Raw genomic sequence first — 15,548 nt, 5'->3', positions numbered from 1 at the left:
TCCATGATGTACTCACCTGTTGGTCTAGAGGCCCATACAACTGCCCATACAAGGGTAGGACTTCATACATGAGCCTCTCCAACTCCTTTAATGTGAAGGCTGGGGCCCTTTTCCCTGTTGCATGGGTCATGGCAGGTTCCAGACACCGGTCACAACATCATACGCAGTGGAGATGTAGTCCTGTGGAAAGATGGAAATCAAGTGAAGTGATAGACAGAAAATATCGGTCACGTCTGCCGGCGGTAAACACCATCACCGCCGGCTTTGATCATCATTGGTTCCTGTACTCCATAGAGCTCCATGTTAGCCAAGGAGGCAGTGCATGGTGGTGCAGACCGCCTCCCGCCACGAGGCCTAATGCTGGCGGAGCGAGGTCACTTCCACCTGTTCCTGCATATAGGACAGGCTGTTGCCATTGTCTACTGCTAGTAAACATGTAGTGGTATAAAAGCACATCATTGGTGTCGAATGTACACACCTAGACAATTCCAGTGTCTAATATACAAACATGCTCTCTGTACACTAATGTTGTGTGTCCATAGTTCCTGTTGTCACTCCCTTCTTACGTTTGGGTCACTCAGGTATCAACCACTGCAGAGGAATAGGAGAAGGAGGCAAGCACCCATGTACAGACCTCTTGTGGTCTTGACTACACTGGAGGACAGGCACATCATACTCACCTATCGTCTGGACAGGCCCACAATCACAGAGCTGAGTGCACAATTGGAGCCTGATCTGCTACCTGCTATCCGTTGCTCCACAGTAATACCCCCTCTTGTGCAGGTACTATTAGTGCTCCATTTCCTGGCACAGGATCTTTTCAGGTGACAGTTAAAAAGTATATGTATATATAAAATGTATATGTTCCCCTTATCCTGTTCAGATGATCTTGGTATATTTTGGTTAATTAAATTGTTATCTGTCTCTCTCTCTCTCTATATATAAATTAGTTTAGGAATTTGATTGAACATAATGGTAGGGCTTAAACTTAAAACATGCCTCTCTGGGAATTGCCTGCCTCTTGTGCCATAGCTACTAGCGGCTGAACAGATAGTTTCTCAAGTCTGTGTTTTGAACTAACCAGACTGTGGCCATCATTACATCCTTGGCGGTCGGTGATAAAGTGGTGGTAATGCCGCCAACAGGCCGGCGGTAACAAAAATGGAATTATGACCACGGTGAAAACTGCTCAGACAGACAACCACGTTAACTCACCGACCACCACGGCTGAATCAACAAGCACCACGACTGTAACCGCCAACAGCTAGGCGGAAGACAATGTACCGCCCACACTATTATGACCGGCCTATCTGCCAACCTTTTCTGGGGCGGTACCAAGGACATCAAAAGCCTGCCGGAAACAAATCTCAGGACTCACCTCTGGAGACTCAGGGAACAACCACGATGCCATGTAGCCCGAGCTACACATATTCCCCATGCTCGTCTACCTACTGCTGCATTATGAACAACAACGCCGGCAAAGACGACCACGGTGACTACTGCGGCCTAGCACACAAGGGAGGGGGGAGAAAAAATAGAGTGACACATACACGCATCATGCAACACCCCCACCCCCAACACCATACACACAACCAGATGCAGTAACACCCTCAGGAATAATGCAAGGGCAAAATGATTTCAAGAAAGTGAGTGTAATATGACAAAATACTATGAATAAATGCATAAAAATCCAAACATATATACATATTTACAAATGTAGAGACACTGCCAAGTACTCAATGTCCATGGGCCACAGGGCCCCAACACGTAGGCCAAGGCCCCATCTCACTCCTGCAACAACACAGCAAAAATACTGCAGGGGCATCAGGTCGAAAATACACAGGCACCTCAGGGGGACAGGGTATGGGGGGCACCTCAGCTGAAAGATGGTACAACGCCACTAGTCCTGGAGGGGGCTACATGCCAACTGCTTGGTCCAGGGGAGTGCAAGGCCACAGTCTCTCAAGTTGGTGGTTTGCCCACTGCTTGGTCCTGAGGAGTGCAAGGCCACAGTCCCTCAAGTGGGTGGTTTGCCCACTGCTTGGTCCTGGGGAGCGCAAGGCCACAGTCTCTCAAGTGGTTGATTTGCCCACTGCCTGGTCCTGGGGAGTGCAAGGCCACAGTCACTCTAATGGATGTCTTCTTCCACTGGTTCTGGAGGGGGCATTGTGCCGCGTGTGCATCATCCTGGGAAAGATGGGGTGAGTGGATGGGTTCTTCCACTGGTTCTGGAGGGGTAATTGTGCCCAGTGTGCTTCATCCTGGGAAGGATGGGGTGAGTGGATGGCGTCTTCCACTGGTTCTGGAGGGGGCAACATGCCCTGTGATGCTGATCTTGGGGAGTGCAAGGTGACAGTCTCTCACCTGGGTGTCAGACCCACAAGATTTGTAGGGCCCAGGCCGCACAACAGCCGATGGATGCAGGACTACACACTGCCCGCCTGCAGTGACGGCTGCTCAGTCAGTGGTGCTGGTGGCAGTTCTGGCAGTGGTGGGGGGAGGCCCCAGCCCTTCCCCTGCAGCCTCAGCTGGCTGCCCACTGGGGCTGGGGCTGCTGCTGCTGGTGGCGGTGCTGGCAGTGGTGGGGGGAGGCTCCAGCCCTTCCCCTGCAGCCTTGGATGGCTGCCCACTTGGGCTGCTGCTGCTGCTGCTGGTGGCGGTGCTGGCAGTTGTGGGGAAGGCTACAGCCCCTCCCCTGCTGCCTCGGGCAGCAGAACCACCATGGTTGGTGGTGGGGGCTCCGAATGAGTCCCAGCACCAGGCCTCCTGTCCTTCCTGCATGCTGGTGCAGGCCCCTTGCCCTTCCTGTCAGCAGCCGTGGATTGCTCCTTACCCTTCTGTAGCAGCTGGGGGTGCTTCCTTGCCCTTCCTAGACGCAGCTGGTGGTGCCTCCTTGATCATCCCTGTAGCAGCTGGGGGTGCCTCTGTGCCCTTTCTAGACACAGTTGGTGGTGCCTCCTTGCCCTTCCTAGACACAGCTTGTGGTGGCTCTATGCCCTTCCTTGAAGCGCCTGGTGCAGGCACCCTTTCAGTGTGGCTGCCTGGAGCCCGGGATCTTCTCCCACCTGCAGTAGCTGTCAACACTACTGGGGCTGTGAACTGGGTGCTCGCCTGGGTTCTGACCACCCTGGGCTGATGTGAAGGACGGGGGGGAGTCGTAGGGAAGAGGTCAACGGTGGAGAGGAAAATCTTCTTAGGGACATTGGGGCAGGAAGAGTGTGAAGGTTTGGGAGTGGAGGAAGAGGAAGTGGTTGTAGGAGATGTCTGCTCATTTTGGGTGCAGGTGCATGGGCTGGATGCTGTAGTGAGGTGGATGGCTGTTGGATGTCTGAGTGCTTGCGTGTGTGTACTTTGGGAGGAGGGGGCACAGACACAGTGGGAGAGGACACAGGGATGTGTGGATGGAGTTGGGGGGTTGGTGACTGCCAGTGAGGGCTGTGTAGTGATAGGCATGATGGTGGTAGTGGATGAGGATGTAATGCATGCAGGTGTGAGTGTAGACGTTACTGGGAGGGAGGTGGACAACGAGGAGGGGGACACAGTGGAGGCAGTGGATGTTGGTGTGTCTGAATCTGGATGGTGTTTGTGTGAGTGCCTGCGGGAGGATGTTGGTGTTTGTGTTTGCCTGAACCACTCCTGTGTGTTGTCCTGTGTGCATGCTGGTCTACCTGTGTGCTTGGGATAGGTTGGGGTTGAGGGGAAGGGGACTGGGTAGAGGAAGTTGGGGGGAGGCTAGAAACAGGGACAATGGCTGCCATCAAGGAGGAGGCCAGAGCATGGATTGATCTCTGTTGGGCCGCCATGCCAGAGTGAATGCCCTCTATGAATGCATTTGTCTGTTGCAAATGGCTTCCAGCCCCTGCATGGCATTCACAATGGTTGACTGTCCAACAGAGATGTATCGTAGGAGGTCAATAGCCTCCTCACTCAGGGCAGCAGGGCTAACTGGGGCAGAGCCTGAGGTGTCTGGGGCGAAGTAGATGCCCACCCTCCTGGGTGAGCGGGCACAGGAAACACGCTGAGGGGCTGCTGGGAGAGCGGTGCTGGTGCAGGGGATGGCAGCTGTACCTGTAGCTGGGGTGGGCACAGAGGTGTCTGCTACCAACAGGGAGCTTCCATCGGAGGAGGTATCACTGTCTGAACTGTCCCTTCCAGTCTCCGTCATGGTGCTCCCCTCGCCCTCCGTCCCTTTAGTGCCCTCAAACATCTGTGGATTCGGCCTCCTGGGCCCTGTGGGATGCAGCTCTCCTCATCGTCGGTTCCTCTGCTCCTCTGCCAGATGATGCTAACTCACATAAGGACAGGGTGACAAAACAAAAAGGGGGGGAGAGACAAAGGATACACTTGGTCAATGGCTGCAACAAAATCACCGTTGGCATACACGACACACACACAGGGAACAGTCCTACGCACTAGGCAATGCACTAACAGTCACAATGCTAGTCACCAGCCAATGGACAGGGACACCTAACGCCAATTGCAGCATACCTGAGACCCACAGACCCCTGCCCAGTTGTGGATGCCTATTAGCTTGGTTGGAGGAAGTTTACATCAGACCCTGCCCAAACATGGGACCTACCCTGCAATGTCCGGCCTGGCCTAGGGGCACCCACAGGCCCACATTCCCCACCAGGATGCCACCCCACCATGCGTAAGTAGTAAATTGGGGCACTGTACTCACCCCCATGTGGCAGCTGTGATGCCCCCGAGCACCCATCCAGCTCCGGATAGTCCACCGCCAGTATGCGGGCCGTCAGGGGGGTTAGGGTTCGACGGGCACCCCTTCCTCATTGGGAGGCCATCCCCAGCTGGGCCTTCGTCAGCGTCTCAGGTCCTCCCACCGTTTACGACAGTGGGTGCTCTGCCTGCCGTAGACCCCCCAGGGTCCACACATCCTTGGCAGTGGCACACAAGATACCCGTTTTCTGATGGGCACTGACCTGCAGAGAAATACACATAGGAAAAGGTATCAGCAGACCATACTCCCTGTTACACTCGTGGCCCACCTTAGCCCTCACATCCCCTTACGCACAGACATGGCCCACCATACATGCAGCACACTGCCCAGGGCCCTTCCACCAACCTCCCCCTACACAAGGCCTTCACACACACCACTCCATGCATTCATGCCCCATGCATCGTGCTCACAGTGTACTCACCTGTTGGTCTGGTGGCCCATACATCATTTGGTACTGAGGTAGGACCCCATCCACCAGTCTCTCCAACTCTGCCGCAGTGAAGGCAGGGGCCCTTTCCCCAGTGACACGAGCCATGGTCGGTTCCAGACACAGGTCAAAGCAGCACTTACAGTGTAGGTCCTCTCCTGTTGAAGGTCAGGTAGCAAGCGGGTGAACAGACAGAAAATGGCGGTGATGTCCACGGTGGTGCATACCGTCACTGCTGGCGTACATCACTATTGGCCACTGTAACCCATAGGGCCCAATGGTAACCGATGAGGAGTTGCATGGCGGTTCTCGACTGCCTCTCGCACGGCGCACAACGACAGCGGAATTACCTCATTTCCACTTGTCCCTCCTAACAGGACAGGCAGATGCCATTTAAGGGGGGGGGGCAGGCCATGACACCTAACTGCAGCACAGAACACAAAAGCACCATTTGGGCCTATCCAACAATATACTGTAACAGCCACAACATACAATGAAGTGTAGTGTTTGCAAATATGGGATACTGACCAGCTAGTCACAGTTTTGCCCCCTAGATTGCAACCGTTGCGGATGAATAGGAGATGGAGATATCCTCTTGTGTACAGGCCCCTGGTGGACTTGGCAACAATGGAGGACAGGCACATCATCCTCACCTATAGACTGGACAGGGCCACAATCACAGAGCTGTGTGCCCAATTGGAGCCTGACCTGATATCTGCTATCCGTCACCCCACCGGAATCCCCCCTCTTCTGCAAGTCCTATCTGTGCTCCATTTCCTGGTAACTGACTCCTTCCAAGTGACAGTGGGCTGGGCAGCAGGAATGTCTCTGCCAATGTTCTCAATAGTGCTGACCAGAGTATTGTCTGCCCTGATTAAACACATGTGCAGCTACATCGTTTTCCCCCAGGTGGAGGATTTGGCCACAGTGAAAGCTGATTTCTATGCAATGGGACATATCCCCAACATTATCGGGACTACTGAAGGTACACATGTTGCATTCACCACCCCCCCCCTGGAGAAATGAACAGGCTTTCACTCAATGAATGTGCAGATAGTGCGCCTGGCGGACCAGTACATCTCACATGTCAATGCAAAGTATCCTGGGTCTGTGCATGATGCCTTTATCCTGAGGAATAGCAGCATCCCATATGTGATGGCTCAACTCCAGAGGCACATGGTGTGGCTAATAGGTGAGCCCTGGTTCCCACCCAGTGGATGTTGGTGTATGGGTATGGTGTGGTCCCTAAGGGTTAGCATGTGTCTACCAGTAGTCCCTCAATATGTGCAGGTGGCTCTGGTTATCCCAACCTCTCATGGCTACTGACCCCTGTGCAGAATCCCAGGACAAGGGCAGAGGAACGTTACAATAAGGCGCATGGATGAACAAGAAGAATCATAGAGAGGACATTCTGCCTCTGAAGGCTAGGTTTCATTGCCTCCATCTGACAGGTAGTTCTCTGTGCTACTCACCCAAGAAGGTCTGCCAGATCATTGTGGCATGTTGTCTGTTGCACAACCTTGCCTTATGGCGCCAGGTGCCTTTTATGCAGGAGCATGAGGCTGGAGATGGGTGTGTGGCAGCAGTGGACCCTGTGGACAGCGAAGATGAGGAGGCAGAGGATGAGGATGAAGACAACAGAAGTGCAATAATTCACCAATACTTCCAATGACACACAGGTAAGACAGTATAACATCACTTTTATTTGACAGTTTTGTGTTTCACATTGTCACTGGCAGGCTGATTTTCCCACTTCTGTGGCCACTTACTGTACCCTTTGGCACCTCTATTTGCAAATATTTCTGCCCCATTATCGCTCCTGTTGTGTTGACTGCAGCCAATTACAGGTCATTCATATGTATACATTAATGTAGAGTTGTATTGCAGTGTTTAAATCTAGTTAAACGGATACATAGTTCAATCATTTGACAGACTCCATACGTATTTTTTTAAATGGTGTTTATTTAAGTGCTAATAAGTAGAGGGGGATGTGCAATTGGCTGGGGTGATGTTGGAGGAAAGTCCAGGATAGAGTCCAGTCTATGGGGATCACAGGTGCATTGTCCAAGGAGGCGTAGAAAGTGGAGCAATGGTAGTTCAAGGTGGACAGGGTGACAGGGTGGGACACAAGGGTGACAATCAGGAGAGTCTTATTTCCTGGCGGGGGTATCGGCAATAGTATCTGGCTTCTGCCTGGATCACAGGGAACGTTTGTGGGGTGGTTCTCCTTCTGCAGGGGTAGGGGTGCTGGTGGCCTGTTGGTCCTGTGGCGGGGCCTCCTGTCCACTAGGGGCAGCGGAGGTGGAGGGCTGTTCATCGGTTTGGCTGGTGGTAGGATCCCGGCGGTGTGCCACTGCCTCGCTCGTACTGTTGGCCATGTCTGTCAGCACCCCTGCAATGGATACCAGGGTGGTGTTAATGGACTTCAGGTCCTCCCTGATCCCCATGTACTGTCCCTCCTGCAGCCGCTGGTTCTCCTGCATCTTATCCAGTATCTGGTCCATCGCCTCCTGGGAATGGTGGTATGCTCCCAGGATCTTGGTGAGTGCCTCCTGGAGAGTCAGTTCCCTGGGCCTGCCCTCCCCCTGTCGCACAGCAGTCCTCCCAGCTTCCCTGTTGTCCTGTGCCTCTGTCCACTGAACCGTGTGCCCACTGCCACTGACCCAAGGTCCCTGATCGTCCTGTGTTTGTGCGGTGGCCTGGGGTCCCTGTAGTGATGGACACACTGCTGATTGGCGTGTCTTGGGGACAGAGGTATGGGCCCGCTGGGTGGGTACTGTGCTGGTGTTTCCTGAGGGGGGAGGCTCTGTGGTGGTATGGGACTGTGTCTGGGTCACCAACTGTCCGGAGATCCCTGATGGGCCAGGTTGGTCATCCAGATCCAGGTGTCCAGAGCTGCTGTCATCACTGTGGGCCTCTTCTGGGGGAGAGGGATGCGGGATGTTATTGGCATCTCCTCTCTGGTGACGTTGGCTGGGGGACCTGTGGAAATGTAAATGCAGTGTTATTGTTTCTGAATGTGACATCTTGTGCATGGGTGGGTTGCCCTCTATGGTTGTTATTGCCCTGGCAGCTTTGCGTTGTGTGAGTAGTTATTTGGTGGGCTTGCTGTTCCCCTCTAGTGTGCATGCTTTAGTGATGGGCGTCCATGCAGGACTGTGACGGGGGTCCACGCATTGGTAGAGCATACAGGGCTTGGCATTGGGAGGGGTGGGTTGTGATGGTGGGGTGTGTGGGAGGTGGTGGAGTGATGGGAGTGAGGGTAAGGGTGGGGGTATGTGATGGCAAGCAGGTGGGGGGGTGATAGTAATAGAAATTTGACTTACCAGAGTCCAGTCCTCCTCCTACTCCTGCCAGGCCCTCAGGATGCATGATTGTCAAGACTTGCTCCTCCCATGTTGTTAGGTGTGGGGGAGGAGGTAGGAGTCCACCACCAATCCTCTGTACAGCTATTTGGTGTCTTGCTGCCACAGAATGCACATCCCCCGTAGGTCATTCCACCGCTTCCTGATGTCATCCCTTGTTCTGGGGTGCTGTCCCACGGAGTTGACCCTGTCCACGATTCTCCGCCATGGCTCCATCTTCCTAACAATAGATGTCTGCTGCACCTCTGATCCAAATAGCCGTGGCTCTACCAGGATGATTTCCTCCACCATGACCTTTAGCTACTCCTCTGAGAACCTGGGGTGGTGTTGTGGTGCCATGGGTGTAGTGTGAGTGGTGTGGGTGAGGGTGTGTGAGGTGATGTGTTGGGGTGTGTGATGTAAGGTGCTTGGATGGTGTATAGGTGATGGTGGTGTGTGGCTGTGGTCTTGTCTTGGTCTTGCTATCTCTCTTGTGGCACTTATTTGTAGTCATAAAGGGTTGTGGGTAATGTGGGTGTGTGTTTTATATTGGCGTGGGTGTGGTGTGTGAATAGGTGTCAGGTGTGTGTAGTTTGAATAGTCCAATGTGGTGTTGTTTTGTATGTGTGTGTGTTTTGAGCACGGCAGTGTGTAGCGCCAGTGGTTAACCGCCACTGAATGTCCACTGCGGTGATTAGTGGGTCATAATGCTGTGGGCGTAGTTCTGTTGGCATAACGGTGTGGGTTTTGATACCACCAGTTTATCACTGACCTTTGCGTTGGCGGACTTGTGTGTGTGGTCGTATAGTTATGGATTGCAATGTATGTGTTATTACATGGGTAGCGGTAATCCGCTGCGGCAGTGGTATGTTGGTGGCAGTCAGCATGGCAGTAAGCGGTACTTACCGCCAATGTCATAATGAGGGATTGTGTCTTTTAAATTGCTAGGGGTTACCTTTTCCAAGTTAATAAAACATTTCTTACAGTTTCAGACTTTTTCACCTTGTATTGTTATGTAGTTGCCCAGAAGCTTGGAGAATGTCTTCAAGCCGAAGAGAGGACCAACATTCTGCATTGTGCTATTTGCCCAAGAAAGCAAGGCATATTTGCCTGCGAGATTAAGGAATAGGAACATGTGAAGGGGTGGAGAAACATATGCCTCCTGGGATAGACACAATCATTGTAGGGCCTTCAGAAGTATCCCACTTACTGCACTACATGATGACCATCAGCTTGCCCGAGGGTTCAGTTACAGCGAGAGAAACATTTTACCTCACAGTGAGTTTGTATAACATGAGATCCAGAAATATGCGAGGTAAGTGAAGTGAGACCTAATCCAAATGAACCAAATAGGATATATAAAGGAGGTACAGGGGAAAGGCTGAGACACTACCAAAGGTGGTTCTGTACAGAGAAGTAGAGTGCTGGTGCATAATATTTTTTAAAGGACAGAGTGAGGAATGCCTGGATGCTAGGAGTATGGGGGTGGGCAGAACGACACACCAAAACAATGTACAAGAGGCCAGTGGAGCTTCCACTTTGCTGGAGAGGGCACAAGGCCAGGTAGGAGATGAATATATGCAAGAACTTTAGACCACCACTAGTCATATATGGATTGTTTTCAATATAAAAAGTCTGTATCATCAACTCATTCATCACTAGACCTCTCTACTGCATTCAAGACTTTATCACACTCCAGCCTCATTAAAAGACTGCTCGTTAAAGGCATGCAAGGTCCAGCCCCTGAATATATTTGCTCCTTCTTCACATGAAGAACATAGAAAGTCAGTTTCCCGCCGTACATATCAGAACCCAAGGACTCGTTCTGTGGAGTTCCCCAGGGATTATCTCTCAGCCCTACCCTGTTCAACATTTACATGACACTACTCACCAACCTCATCAGAGCTCACTGCATCTCTATTAATTCCTATGTCAATGACACCCAGCTTATTCCCTCAATATCCAACCAGTCCTCTACAGCTAGCTCCAACTTTACCAAATACGCGATCTGCATAGCGGAATGGATTAAAACCAACTGCCTGAAACTCAGCTCGGACAAGACAGAAGTGTTGATCTTTGGGAACAAAAACTCCCCCTGGGACTCCACCTGATGGGCTTCAGAGCTGAGCCCAACCCCTATTCACTCCAACCACAGAAGAAACCTGGGACTTATTTTAGATGACAAACTCAACGGTGGCTCACAGATGAACACAGACAGCTCCTTCTGCTTCTATATGATATGTATTCTATGAAAAATCTTCAAATGGATCCCCACGGGTACCAGGCGCACCATCATGCAAACACTAGTTACCAGCAGACTACGGCAACACATTCCATGCCAGAATCTCCATCCTAACTCCTCCACTGACTTTAGACCAACCAAAATGCCACAACCAGACTTATTTTGGACCTCCAAAGGCACACACACCTCATGCCACATCTTAGAGAACTCCACTGGTTACCTATTCAGAAACACTGTCAATTTAAACTGATGCACACAGGGCACTGCACATCACTGGATCAGCATGTCTCAGCTGCCGTCTTCACTTCCACCAACCCACCAGACACCTGCTTTCTGCCTCATGCCATCTCACCCCCCATATCCATAAAAACAGAGGGGGTGGCCTAGCGTTTCTCCTAAGTTGCACCCAAAACGTGGTACAGCCTACTTCTACACATCAGGACCTCCTCCTCGCTTCTTGAATTTCTCAGGAGGCTGAAGACTTGGCTCTTCAAATAACACTCAATACAGGACCTACACACCTGCTACAGTGCCTGGATACTCTTCGGGTGATAAGTCACGCTCTACAAATCTATATAACATAGCATTGCATAACATAACATTGGTTGAAGAAAAAGGGACCCCAGATGTGTACAAAATTTTATTCTGGTCAGTATTCTTACACACAAGTTATTTCCACTGGGCAATACAATGACACTTTGTAAATTGTTTTGATTGCCGGTATTGCAAAATACAGACTTTGGCCACAGCAGTAATGCAGCTATCCATCTTCTGTGGCTGTGTACAGTCAAGTTAGGCATGCCATCAATGTCATGTAAAATAGCTATATGTGCCAAAGGGCATTGGATACAGTGCTAACACTCATCAGTTTAGGTCACATCACATTCAAATGTGATTGCAACATGTGGCAGACCCAAAGGTTATGAAGCAAATTTCAGGTCTATTGACAAGCCTCCACAAGTCAAAATGGCCACGGTCTAGTACCAAAGATTCAGGACGTTAAAAAACAAGAATTTGAGCTTAGATTGCCTGGGCACTTTATTGTGGTATTAGAGCAAGTAGGATCAGTGCATCCTAGGGGATATTCTCTCCCTATCACAGCCTACCAATGCAAAGTTGATCCACATCACATCAGTGTTGAGTACATTTTATCAACAGGCACTCCATACAGTACAGACAAAAGTCTTGAGGCGAGGCTCTGCTACACAAGGTAAGACCTGACAGGATAATCCACCAGGATGACCAAGTATGGATTCAAGCACCACCAAGACAGTGTATAAGATGTCTGTATTTGCAGCTGCTGGAGTCAGTAGCATTATAGTCTGATTTCAAAGGTTCAAATGGTTTGGGCCCACCATGATGATCAAATCACTTTGTCTGACCATTCCTGCAATAATATCCGGAAACCATCAAATAGTTGGCTGGCACTGTGCCACAGTGGCATTTGTTTGCGCTAATTGGGTTGTCCCAAGATGGCATGGTAGCCTCATGGGCATACACCTGGAACGCAATCACCAGGCATCAAAGCAGGGCTTGCTAATAGTCTCCCACATCTCCACTTCCCTCTGTTGCAGAAATAAGAAAGACTTGTGATAGATTATACGCTAGGTAATTGGACTCTATATGAGGCAATCAAAGTCTCCTGGGGGTAAAATAGGGAATTTGAGAATTTAAGCTGAGGCTTGTTTTCACTTTAACCATATGTAAACCCTGTATGGGATATATCGAACATCCATTTAGACTTTAAGCACTGAAACGTGTATCTGTGTAACAAAGCATATGTAGCATGTAAGCCATCTTGAAATGTGTATGTTGGGATACCATAGTGATATGTAAGCGTAAGATGTTTTCTTTTCTGTTGGAAAACTAGTAGACATATTTGAAAGAAAAGAAAAAAAAACTGAATGTGGCATTCTTGTGTCTTCTGCCTATTATTTATTTTCAGTCTTGGTAACTGTAGCTTCATTATCAACTCCTGTCACTTGCAAAATATTTTAATTGCAGTACTAGAACTCTGATATTGGACCATTTTCATATGATGCTGGGAGTTGACTAACTCCATTTAATGAGGCTTGTTCTATTGTTCATGGAATGCGAAATAACCTTCAGACACTGGTTGAAGTCTTCAGTACTCCCATGTCGTTGTCTCGCTTTGCTTTTCTATTTTGTTGTTAGCATCTAAAGTTAGTCATGAGTCTAGATATGGGACATCAGAAGACTTGCCAGCCTGCCTTCCTAGCAGTTGGTTTTTCTGCATTGTTCTGGAAAAAACATATTCCTCAGATCCATCAAGCAACATTCCCATGAAAGCCCAAGAAGGAAGACACATAAACAAAAGCTCTGTCTAATGTGCATCATGCTCTAGCTTAATCTAGTTTTGGGCTTGCCCTCTCTCCTCTCTGCAGGGTCTCCCCCAACATTTTTGTCCGTACCCTCCAACTTTTGCTGAATACGTTCTGCTGGCCCTAGGACTCTATGCACTCCTCTACTGCTAACCAGTGCTAAAGTTCTTCTTTTCACTCCTTAAAACATGGTAACAACTGTTTATACCCAATTGTCATATTTTAATTTACTTACAATTTCCCTATAAAGTGGTACTGCATGTACCCAGGGCCTGTAAATTAAAAGACACTAGTGAGCCTGCAGTACTGGTTGTGCCACCCATTTAAATAGCCCTTTCAAATATGTCTCAGGCCTGCTATTACAGCCTATGTGTGTAGTTGTAAATTGCTATTTCGACCTGGCAAAATACCCTTTTGCCAGTTCCCACACATTTCTTTTCAGTACATATAAGTCACCCCTTGTGTAGGCCCTGTACAGCCCAGAGGGCAGGGCACAGTCTATTTAAGAAGTTGGACATGCACTTCTAAGTTTTACATGTTCTGGTAGTGAAAAACGATTACATTTGTTTTTCACTACATGAAGGCCTACCTCGCCCTTAGGATAACACTGGATTTACTTTATTACCTTTAACAAGCTGTAATTTCCAATCTGGAACAGGTAGGCAGTTAATGTTTGGTGTCTTCGGAATTGTAATAAAAAACGCTAAAATATGTCTTTCTTTCTCGATGCCATTACAATCTTAATTTTCTTTTATAAACAAAAATTACCTAAAGAAACCTTCATCTTAGCTTTCTCCCCCACACTTCAGTGTATCATGGACATCAGTTTACCACTCTATCTCTGACTCAGATAGCTGCTCTCCAATGTGTCCCTGCAGCACCTGCTTGTCTTGGTGTGTCTACATTTGTCAGTTGCAATGGCAATTCCCCCAAGGGCCAGGGTGTTCTCTATCATGGATGTCAGGGTTTCACCTCACTTAATCCTTTTAGATCCAAGTTTTGTGTAGGCCAAGTTCACTTCCACTGCCTCGAACTTGCATCTTCATGATTATAGACCAGGAAACAAGGGAGCTAGAGTATCCCTTGGTATTCCATCAGCGCAATTAATGAAAGCCTCAGTTCAATCATATGATATGTGAGTACTGGCAGGTGTCTCATAGGGCAATGGAGAAGCAAACCTTATGTGTCATTCTGTTTCTTGGGGGTAGTGTGGAGAAGTAATCTCCATTTACTTACTTTTAGATTCATCACCCAGAAACCACCATTAGAGACTGAGGATCACAATTGGGTAGGTTCCTTTTTGCTGCTGCTTTCTGTCACCTTTGTCCCAGTAAAATGTATTCACATTTGTTTAGGGAAATTTGGAGGCCAGAGAGCTGCAAGAGACTAGGCCCATCTCATTCCTTCACCATTTATCCATCCATGTTTTTAGTAAAAAGTATTTTCTATATTTTCACTGTGGAGCATGAAATCTATGTGACTCGCAGACATTGGCTCTCGTTGTGGATGATTTGTTAACCCAGTAAATGCTCATGTATGGGAACATATAGTCAATGCTACTTCGATATCTCAAAACAGGGCTTTAGTTACCATGAATGTTTTGACATGAAATGGCAGAGCAATGGGTAAATGTATAGTGGGCTGCTATGATATGACTGCTAAGTGCATTAACTACTTTGTCCATCTTCCTCGCCACAGTCCTTGCTTCAGGAGCACTTTGTGGCTTGTGCACAACATTCACATATACAAAAAAAAACAAAAAAAAAAACAATCACTTTAATTCCCACACCAATATGGCCCCCACAGGAAGTTAAAAAACCTGGGGTCATATAGGCGGTGCCTATGAAGAAAACCTTCTGTTTTTTGTTTCTTCTGTGACCTCATATATCTTGTTCACCCATATTTGATCTCTTCAGGTAAGATTTTCTACAATCTATTTACAAAGAACTGCCTCTTTTCAGAAGGTGGATTCTTTATTTCTCACCTATGGATTGGCCTCCAAGGGCCATAAGCCTACAGTTTCCACTCTAGGCAGTTAGGTTAAAATGGTGGTTATCAAATGGTGGGCCTCTTTTTTCTCTCTAAGGTCCAAGGTCATTCCACAAGGGTAGTCGCTTCCTCCTGGGCAGCTTGTTAAGGGGTCTGCCCTAAGGGATATTTTCATACCAGCTACATGGTGTGACCATAATACTTTAATTTCCCACTATAAATTCAATTCAGACTGGTTTTCTATAGCGCATAGCTTCCGTACTGGGCTTCCCAGCACTTGTAGACAACCACTCCAAACTGCCAGTATGGACTCCAAGCAATCTCAGGCTTCAAAAAGGTGTGTTTTAAGACGTTTTCTAAAAAGGGGTTCAGACTGATTTCTGCTGGAGGCGGGGAGGGTGTTGCAAATCCTGGGATCCAGAAAGGAGAAGGACCAGCCTCCATTTCTTGCTGTTTTGACCTTGGA

This window comes from Pleurodeles waltl, chromosome 8, assembly GCF_031143425.1.
Source record: "Pleurodeles waltl isolate 20211129_DDA chromosome 8, aPleWal1.hap1.20221129, whole genome shotgun sequence".
Lineage (NCBI taxonomy): Eukaryota > Metazoa > Chordata > Amphibia > Caudata > Salamandridae > Pleurodeles > Pleurodeles waltl.
The sequence above is the reverse complement of the archived record's forward strand: the minus strand, read 5'-3'. Positions refer to the sequence as shown.